Source organism: Manis pentadactyla, chromosome 10 (assembly GCF_030020395.1).
Source record: "Manis pentadactyla isolate mManPen7 chromosome 10, mManPen7.hap1, whole genome shotgun sequence".
NCBI classification, from domain to species: domain Eukaryota; kingdom Metazoa; phylum Chordata; class Mammalia; order Pholidota; family Manidae; genus Manis; species Manis pentadactyla.
In genome coordinates, this window is record NC_080028.1 from 37,287,523 (window position 1) to 37,298,625 (window position 11,103).

Here is an 11,103-nt window from a genome sequence, read left to right on the forward strand (position 1 = left end):
TGCCCCAAGTTGCAAGTGGCAGTGTTGGTGTAATAGTGGGGGATTCCTCTTATCCCCTTGACCCAGCAGCCTTGGAGGAAAGCAGGGACAGAGCCCTGTGGCCTGCCACTAGAAACCCTCCCTCTGCAGCTTGGTGGCCTCCTTGGGTGTGCCCTTTGGATCTTAGGCTCCGTGTGGGAATCTACACAGTTGTACTTTTATTCAGACCCAGTTTTCCCATCTTTCTACAAGGACATCAGAAACTGTATCAAATGTCTCATTGTATCCCAGAGAGCCTCTGTCTGATTTATAAAACCATCAAGATAACATTGTCAGTGAGCTATTTTATCCAACAAGAGAATAACAAATGAAAACCCTTATATCTACTAAGATTCTAAGAACTTTACATCTATTAAGTATGTAATCCTAACTACTCTATGAAGTAGATACTATTATTATCACAAGCCAACAGAAGGAAAAACTGAGGCAAAGAGAAAACGAATAATTTGCCCAGGGCCGTACAGCTAGTAAGTGGCAGAGCCAACACTTGAACAGAAATAGCTGGGCACCAGAGTCCTTGCACTTAACCACCACACCATGCTCTTCTCAGAGACATGGGAATGTCAGTGTTGAAGGGTACCTTAGCCAGCTGAAGCCCAGAGAGGTGGAATGACTTGCCCAAGGTCCCACAGCAGATCCAAAAGTCAAGCTCATTCCTCAACATTCATCCATTATCAGCGTTCATAAGCACCACAAGGTGCCAAGACACCATGCTAGCCTAGGTTAAGCGAAGATTTAATGAAAGTCCCTGCCCTAAGGAGTTCACAAGCTGGTGGGGGAAAGAGTGAGGGGTGGGGAATCTATGTGAAAATCAGTAAGCACAGTCAGGTGTTGGAGGCACCCCTGTAGGATGTACAAGGCATTGGGGTGCTCAGGGGTCTTTTCGAAGCCACAGCAGCAGGCAATCTTATTCTTGACCTGTTCTGGAACAAAAGTCAACTCCTATGTCAAGGTGAGGCTGGGCTACCCACACATTCTAGCTGTCCTGGCTTCCACAAGGCAGTGAGGGGTTGGTTACTGTCACGTTGTTTGAGAGGAACAGACTCAGGTGTCCCTGGCCTGCCTTTAGTCTGCCTCCCCTCCCTCACCATGACAGCCCAGTGACTTCCCCATATCTAGTCAGGGAAACCTCCCTCACTTTGTCCTTTGCATCTGAGTAATACATGCCAAATTCTAACCCAGAATATCGTGAACATCAGTCATTCTCACTTAGCCTTCACCATCTTTCCATATTGTCATTCCGTATATACTATTACATACTTAATACTATTCTTTAAATAAAATTAAACCAACTCACTTATTTTTTTACCCTGACCCTAAGCAATAATATCCTTGGCATAGTGGCTTTTCTGTGCTAATTCTAATCTTTCTAATTCTCATTCGGATAAAACATAACTATTCAAAATGCAAAGCACTCGTCCATGTGCCCATGGCTTCCTAGCATCCTCAGGGAAACCCAAGTGAGCCCTGACCTGCTGGCTGCACCAAAGCTGGAAGGCTCAAAGCTGCCCCAAAGTCAGGGAGGGCGAGGAGCGGGCAGTACCCTTTGGATATGACACCTGCATTTACACCTCTTTTGACGTGTCAGGGCAGGAAAGCAGAGGGAGGAGATTCAGGGGAGGCAGGCAGAGCACACTCACTCCAGCCTTCTCTGCCCTGGCGCCCTCCTACCTGTACGCTGGGGAGCAGGCGGCACTGCAGGGCTGGGGGCAGGTGGCCCCGGCCCTCCTTGCTGCACTAGAAGTGGTGCAACTTGGCACTCATCCAGAGCATGGGCTTATGGCAACAGAGAAGGGGTGAGCCAAGGACAGCCCCTGATGCCCAGGTAACAAGACCCCACAATCCACCAGGAGCACATTCCCAAGGCAGAAGCCTTGGAGAAGAGGAATGTGCAAAGCTTTGCCTGCAAGTTCAGAAATTTAATATATGTCTCCAAGTTATGGGTTGCAGGTGGCCATGAGGGAAGAGACAATGCCAAACCCTAACTTTAGAATTATAACTCTTCTACATGTGTGACATGATTATGTTATACAAAGCACTTTGAAAAATTTTATTGAGGATGCTCTGAAAGCCATTACTGTCCCAGGCCTTTGCAGTGGACTTCATCCTCTTTAAACCTCATCCCAATATGAGAAGTGGGTTTCACTGTTGTTCACTGTACAGACACAGAAGAAAAAGCAATTGCCCAGTATCTCAAAGGCAGGAAGAGGCCAACTCAGGATGAGAACCCAGATCTCCTCGTTGATCCAGTAGTCTTCTCGGGAACACCACAGCATCCTCCAAGACTCCTCTGTGCAATGTGTGCATGCACATGTTTCCTCATTCCACAGAGAACTGGAAGTTTCCCCCACCATGAGTGCCAGAGAGAGAGCCCAGGGAGGGGACTCCCAGCTCAGGGCCAGGCAGCAGTGTGTTGTTGTGTAACAGCTAGCTCTCTGCAAGGGCAGGAGGACATGTATCTGTTTTGTAACATCTGCCATTTTCTGGAGTGTAAATATTCCAACCACAGCTAAGTTCAAGCTACCAGCATGATGTCACGCAGAGCAAAGCTGGAAAGAGATGAACACAATGAGCTCTTCTGCATTTGCACAAGCTGGCTCCAGCACACTGCCAGCCGAGGTGAAGAAGGCAAAGGCCTTTCTGGGGAGGGAAGACTGTCTCAGACTGGGGGGGCAGACTGGTGGTGCCTGAGAGGGGAAGAGGGCAGGGATGAGAAGTGTTCAGACTGGAAAGCCTGAGTTGAGAGTCCAGACTTGCCCATCCAGGGCTCAGCACGCACCCACTGCCACTCTGACCAAGTCAGGTTCAGCCAGTTGGGTACCCTGCTGTTAGCAACTGCTCCTGAATTAGCAAATATTTATGATGGCTGTTACTAAGACAGCCTCCCAATACCCCCAGAGGGTGAAAGGCCCATGGAGCAACTTCTAAGGGAAAGTTCCCAGGATTCCTACAACCCTGGGAAAATAAGGTCAAGGCTCCACAAGAACTCCAGGACTGGAAGACGGGGTGGGGGCTACCGGCACTAGCAACCTGGCCCTCAGCCCCCCCTCACCAGCATCTCTCCCATGGCCATCTAAAGAGCTGAGCCCTCGGCATGGGGCATGGGTGGGGGTGGCGGTGAATCTTCTGCCCCCATCCCCAAGGAACTGCAATCTGACAGAACAGTATTTTTCAAAACTGCAAGTTACAACACAGTAGTGGGTTGTAATCTCATCTAATGGGTCAGTCCATCTAATGGGTCTCAACCAGCATACCAGAGAGCATTACAGGTAGTAAGTATCCTATTGCACCAGGACATTTTATTCCGTATGTGTGTGTATCTGTGTAAGTGTGTACAGACTGTGATACACAATGAATTTCTTACTAGGAATCACTGTCCAAAGAAGTTTGAGAAACCCTCTAATAGAGGAGGTGGTCCCACACCCAAACACACACAAAACCAAGAAATAAGACCAGAACCAGGAACAGCATTCACTGCCAGGTTGGAGGGATAGGAAAACAGAGGTTTCATCTGGGGAGCTTTTCCAGAAGAAACAAGTAATGAAAGCAGAGTTCAGCAGGGGGAAAGCAGAGACAGGGGGATGTCTCCCTGTCTATCCTGGGAGTTAGGAAAGCCTCCTAGCATCTAATCTAATCCCTAAATGCACTGATGCATGCTCTGCCCAGCATCCCAGCTGCTCTCCAAAAGGAAGAACCATAGTCGCCTCCTCCACTGAACCACTGAGACACAACAGTGACAAGGACAGGCACCACTGCTTGGATCCAGGGAGGGTAAGGCCAGCTGGGCCAGGGAGAGCATTCAGCAGCATGCTGAGTGCAGACAAGGCAGGAGGCCCTGACCACAGGCCTGCTGTGGGCTAGCCCATGTGTTCTTGGTGACACAGACCAGGCCAGACTGCATGCTTGTCCTTGGGGAAAGGAGACAATAGTTAAGATGACAACTGGAAAGTGATCCACAGCACGAACACCCCACACATGCACATCTGCCAGTTGTTGTAGAATGTCAAAGCAGAGAGACCTAAGAGGTTATCTTCTCCAGCACCCTTGTTTCGCAGCACAAGAAATTAAGGCCCAGAGAGGGAATGTCACCTGCCCAAGGCACATAGCACTAGTGCTCACTAGGCAGGACTCATTTCATCCTGCACCAGATAGCCATGAGGCTAGGCTAGAGACCCACCAAAGAGGACTCCAATCCCCCCTACCTACCCCAGCCATTCCAACAAGCTCATGAATGCTATCATCCCCCAAAAACATTTTCTGGGCACTCCTCAGTGCCAAGCACTATGCTGGGTGCTTTAGATAGAATGAATAAGTCTTTCCAGATAAGAATGGAGTACACCTGCTGCCCTCCAGGAAAGAAGACTGGCTCTGTGACCTCCCTGACCTCCTCCAGACACTTACTGCTCTCAGGAGGCTCTTGGGTCTAAACTCACCCCTTCCTGCTGCATCATCAGCCCAGTTCTTCTTGGCCCCTGAGGCACTTTCTTGCCAGCCTGGCCTGGCAGCTGGGGAGGGTGCCCATGCTGCTAGGGCCCTCTCCTGGCTCCTGAGTCAGCCCAATCTTGTTTCAATGACTTTGCTGCTAAGGTGGCATAAAAACCCGAGGAACTGTGCCAGCAGTAGCTTGTGGGCAGGAAGGGGGCAGAGAAAGGAGAGGACCTTCGGAAAGATGTTGGGTGAGAGGTGGAGGGAGGAGAAAAGGCAGACCCCAGCCCCTGTCTGGCTTCTTAAAGTCTAGGCTGTTGTTTTAAGGCTATGGAGGAAGAAGATCCTAAGGCCTGTAGCACTTCCTTTTTTTTATACAAATAATACAAATTCATTGTTGAAAAAATCTAAACAATAGATCATAAAATTAGAAAAAATAACTCTTCCAAAATACTACCATGTAGAAGTAGTCACTACTAACATTTTGGTGCATAAACTTTCCATATGCAAATAACTTTCATTATTCATTCAACCCATATTTATTGGACATAGTCTATGTGCCAGATACTGTTCTAGCACTGGGGTTAAAGTAGTAAATGAAAAATAAAAATCCATGCCCTTATGGAGTTTGTATTTCATAATTATGTATATGTGTCTGTATATGTGTATATTCATATGTCCAGTATAACACCCTATTCTACTCTAGTGTAAGTACCATTTATTCATATAACTATATACTTCCCAGAAGTGGGATCATATTACACATACAGATTTAGAGCCAGTTTTCCCCTGTCTGTGTCAATAAATATACCATTAGATTATTGGGAATGGTTAAGAGTATTCCCTTGCATGGATTCTCAAGGCCTCCACCAGGTCCGCTGAGTTCTTTCCCAGAAGAGAGCTGAACCTCTGGAAGCCCCTGTGAGTCCCAGCACACACATACACACACACACACACACACACACACACACACACACACACACACACACACACACACGAGCGTGCATGCGCACATGAGCATGGCTTGAGGGAGCCAGCCGGCTGGTCGCTGGACAGTGCAGTCCACTCCAGCCTGGTCCCAGACATCTTTCCAGGATTTTCCAGAACACAGACCCATTGCCAGCGTTCCCTTCCAAGCGAAAGCAGGAGCCCAGCTTCTCCCACTCTTGACTCCCCCTGCAGGCGGCCGGGGGCTCTAGCAACTGGAGCTGGAGCCAGCCCAGCAGCCGCACAAGAAGCAGTCTTCTCCCTAAAGTCCCTTCTCTGCCACTGCTTCCCTGGTGCCTGATGGAGGTGTAAGGCCAGAGGCCCTAAACAGGCCCCCACCTAGAGCACCACTGTTTCCTCGGTGTTCTCCTGAACTTTTGAGAAGTCCTAGCTGGCCCTGGGCCAACCTGGGAAAATCCACAGTACAGGACTCCCTGGAAGCTAGCCCCTGGGACCCTGGAGGTGCCTTGGGCACAGCACAAAAGAAGCTCAGGGTACGGGTAAGATTCCTCAAGGGAGGAACAACCTAAGACAGGCACAGTCGCAGGGGGGGTCATCAGGTGAGAAATTGGGGATCAACAGAGGTGAGGCTTAGAACCTCACCCCCCCCCTGTTTTGAGAGAAAGCTTCTGCATCCATGGATGTTTTGTTGCCCTTGTCTGCTTGGATTAATACTTAGTCTATAGGCACAGACCTGACCATCTACATTTGCCCTCTTACAGCACTAAATTATGTTTTCTACCTTTGTCTTGAATCTACCTACCACTCCAGCATTTTATTAAAAATAAAATATAATATAATAAAATAAGGGAGAAATGTGGGATTCACATATAAATCAAATATAAAAACCAAATGAATAATCATATCTGACTTGATTGTTTATAGTACATGATGTGTAATCAAAACCGAAAGTTTCTGTGATGACTGCCCGTGCACTGTTCACCATGTAAGAACTTATTCATTATGTAAGAACTTGTTCACTGTGTAAGAACTTGTTCGTTATGCTTCAGAAGATTGGAGACTGTTGAGAATTAGGCTTGGGGTTGATTAATGATTGTGTATTGAGTCCCCTGTACAGAATTTTATTGTTGTTAACAAACATTTGATCAATAAATATGAGAGATGCCCTCTCAAAAAAAAGCAAATGCAGGTTACATAGTTGTTAACAATACTTAGCTTAGTCTTTTTAATATTGATCTCATTATTTTTTTTTAAATACACAGACAATTTATTAAGTCTTTAAGCATAAGAAACTGTTTTAATAACTAATTAGAAAACTTTCTACAATCTTTCAACATTAAAGGTAGAGTAATAAACTTTTGTTCTTTTAACAAGAAAAAAAAAAAGAAGCTCAGGGTTTGGGAGAGAGGGTCTATGGGCTTGTGGTTAAGAGCATGGGTCAGACCCCTTGGTTCTGATGTTATCTCCTCTACTGAGTAGCTGTGTGGCCTCAGGCACGTGACTTAACCTCTCTGTGCTTCCTTATTCACAACTATAATAAGGGGATAATAATTCTTATTTCATAGGGTTGCTGTGTATGTCAAACAAGATGACACATGGAACTGCTAGCACAGGGTGGTGTCCACCAACTATTAATTTTATTATTATTATTATTATCCTCTGAGCCCCATTCACCAACAGGTCTGACGTACTAAAGGTTGACTTTCCTGGGACTCCTCTTGCTCTCCCTATCATGTGAGGATGGCCATCCCTTCTGACCTCCAGGGGCAGAAGAGAGAGAGCAGGGGCGTGTGTAGACATGTGTGGGGAGCGTACTGCAGGGGCTTGTGAGTGATGGAGGACTGAGTGAGTGTGCAGAGGTCAGACGCTCATGCATACACATAAAAGCACAGGAATGTGAAACCTAGTTTTATGTGTGAATGTGTAGGCTAGTTGTGTACATATAAGGTGGAGTGTGAATGTATAGTTTCTGTGTACAGCAGTGTGGAAGGGTGCATAAGAGAGAGAGAGGGATGAGCTGTGAGTGTGTAGCAGGTTATGTGTTATGACTGTGTGAGGGTACTTGTGTGTATGAAGGTTGTGTGTGAACGTCCACATTCACCAGCCACACCCTGGACACGTGGCTCTTGGAGAGGGGGCTTCATCAGAGACAAAAATCCCCCACTTGATGTGGAATAGCCTTGATGTTTTCTCTCTTCAAAGCTTTCAAGTTTTCTGGAGAAAAGCTTCTAGCTCAGGAGTGCAGCTTTAAACCTGCCCCACAGAGGAAAACTCAGGAAAGAAACCAGCGCTAGCCACCCTGACCCTGCACCCCCCCGGAACGTTCCTGGCGGACAGCAGGACCCACACCTTGCCCTGCACCTCCCACTCGCTGCTTTGCTCAGAGCCACACCCTCTCCCTGTTCTCCCAGCCCCTCTGAGAGCGCCTGGGGCCACTCCCAGAAAGCTTAAGCCCCTCTCCAGGCTTTGAGAGCACTTAGCCTACCTGCTCAGGCAGGCCCTACCCTAGGGGCAGCTGGCAACTCCCTGCCAGAGGGGAACTGGGGGTTGGGGGTGGGAACTGACTTCAGAGTCCATGGCCAACCTCCATCCCAGGAGGCAGGCACCTCACCCCACCCTGCATCTCCTAAGAAGGCAAAAATCCCAATAGCACACTGGGTGAGAAGGGTGTCTCAGAGAGAGGGGCCCCTTGGAGGCAGGAGTTGGACATCAAGAGGGGTCTTTCCTTTCATCTAGGGGTTCAGAGGAGGCATCTCCTCCAGCAAGTTGTGTCAAGCATCAATATTATTCTATGTATTAAGAATAATTATTATTTAACTCACAACTACTATATGCCAGGTGCTTTATATATTGTACCTCTAACCCCCACTTTACAGATGGGGAAACTGAGGCTCAGTCAGACTAAATAATTTGTCCTAGATTGTGCAACCAGTGGTAACAAAGGCACAATTTGAACCCAGATCTCTCTGTAAAGCCTGGACCCTTTCTGAGGCCTGCATCTACCTGTCTATTCTCAGCCAGAATCAGGCCCTCTGTTCCTCCCTCTCCACCAGGGGGATGGGAAAGTCCAAAGGAAGACAGACATGCTCAGACCAGACAGAACAAGTAGGGGGAACAGTGAGCTGGGGCAGTTGGCAAAGACTTCCAGAGGAGAAGAGCCTCAGGAAGAAGGGAGAGGGACTGTGGAGTGGAGGAAGGAAGGGCTGAGGAGGGCAGCTGGGCCTCTGGGACATCTGACGGGAGGGTGGCTGCATGGCTGTATGCAATGTAGCAGAGAGTAACAGAGATGGTAGAAATTGAGGCCTGGTGGCTGAGCCCCCAAAATACGTGTCCCCTGTGCCATCCACCCATCTGCCTGCTAGAACAGGTCCTGCTAGAACAGGGCTCTCAGCCCCAAGGAGCGGAGGTGCTGGGCAGTCGAGTACCTCCAAACTGTGGAATGTGTCGGGGCTTCATTCCTTGAGGCACCTCATTCCCAGCAACAGGGAGGAGCACTCAAGCCCGTGGGCTTGTGAGGAAGATAAACTAAGTGGGACTCTGAAGTGGCCCACCAAGGGGCCTAGAGAAGGGGATGCCTAGCTGAAGACTCAGGAAATAGGTAGGAGCCGGAAAGAGCAGGGCAGAGTGAATGGAAGAGACCATATGGGAGGAATTAGGCTTAAGGGTACCATGGAGTTGGGGGGGTTCCTTGCTGAGCCAGGCTGGGACAGGGCTCTTGGAGGCAGGCAGGGAAAACCTCAACAGACCCACTCCCAACTCCCTCCCAGCTTCCCCAGGACCAACCAAGTGCCAGGAGAACCCCAGGCAAACCCCAAGGGGAGCAGGCCATCAGTTCCATTTGGCCTTCCCTCTAGGACCTTATGCCAGGAGAGTGACCAGTGTCATCTGCAGGCCCCCAAGCCTCATAAAGGCCTTTTGCAAAAGGGAGGTACAGAGACTGCATCAAAGGACAGGACAGAGTAAGGGGCCTTGGGACTGGATAAGGAGACCCAAGTCAGGCAGGGAGAGGCTGCCCCGTGGAGGCAGGGGAATGCTCAGGATGGCTTCTCTAAAGTTCCCTCCCATGCCTGACCCCCAGGAGGGTTTTTGTGCCAAACCGCAGACCAGAGTCCCCCAACTCAGGACAACCATGACCTCCAGGGCTGGGAGGGCCTGTGGCATCCTTTTCAAGCCTACCTGATACCTGGGTGGTTTGTGAGGGAAAAGGGGGAGCCTGGGAAACAAAGTGGGTAATTGTGACAATTAAGGGAAGTGTCTAAAGCATCTAGTAGGTGCCTTGGAGGGAGGGAACAGCAAATAAGGGATGCGAACACCCATAGTCAGGGTAGAAAACAGGCTGCAACCTCTCTCCCTACCCCAGGGCAACGGAGCAGGGGCCTGGGCCCAAATGCTCTGGCTCGGCCAGGGCAGGCTAGCCAGTCTCATCTACATGTCATTTGCATGTGCTCTGTCTGGCTACCAACATTGTCACTCCTGTCTCTTCCGAGCCAACTAGGCCCCACGTTCTCTGTGGCTTCTTCGTGGCCCTTCCTAGACTCCTGAGACTGAAGGCTCCCAGAAGAAGAAAAGAGCCCAAGCTGGGGGCAGGGGTGGGAGATGGGACCCAGCCTTTGAAGAGGGCCTAAACTTAGACGGAAGGTCTGAAGCCTGGCTTAGGGCGACCCCTACAGGGTGTTCCCAGGATGGCAAGCGAGGCCCCTCCCCGCGCCCCATGGGCGCAGCCGTCAGGCCCCTGTGCCTCCCACACACCCTACTGCTCCTGGGCACCGGAGTTGAGGGTAGTACCCCGCCGGATCCTGACACAATCCAAAAGCTCACATCCTGCCCCCTATTAGCCAAGACCAGAGGGTCATCTTGGGCTGTAGCAGGAGTATTTGGGAGTGCTGGGCTGTCAGCAGCACCCCACCCGGTGTGCCACACCCCATCCTGCATCCCAGAAACAGGGGGAATAGTGCTTTTGAAAGCATTTGGGGAACAGAGAGGATTGTGAAGAAGTGGGGAAACCCTCACACAAGCTTGTACTGTAAGTGGACCCGCCAGGGTCTTCCCAGCTGGGGCCTCACCCACAGGGAATGAAGCCACGGGGAATGGGCTGCAGCTGGCTGCACTGAGGTCGGGCCAGGGCCGGACTCCCCACAGTAGCAGGGCTCTTTGGGGGCCCTGAAAGACAACTAGCTCCAACCCTCCTGGTCAGCGGGAGGGGAAGAACCACGGAAATGCAGTGACTGCAACATTTGACCAGGGCGAAAAAAATGTCAAAAATGCTCTGAGCCTGCAGTTTGCTTGTTGACATCTGCATGTGCTCACAGCCCATGCTTTCAGTGCTGCTGGGCTCCCTCCACCCACCCCTGCCTTGGCTGGGCGTGTGAATGGGGGCAGAGGAGAGGGCAGGGCAGAAGGGTGTGTGTGTGAACAAGTGAAGTCATTCTTTCTGGGTGGCTCCTTTTAATTAACACCCTGAAAAACTCCCAGCCAGCAAAATTAGGTCTTGCCAACTCCCTACCCTCCTGGCTCATCAAGGCCCTGGGGGGTAGAAGGAGGCAGAAAATCTGAAAGCAGGAAAGGAAGGGGTCTGTCGCAGGCTTGGGCATTTGAGCTTTCCCAGTCCTCTGAAGACCCACTGGCAGGGACACAGCCACACTCGAGGGCCAGCTGGCCTCCGGGAAGCTTGAATTGGCTTCTTCTGGAGCA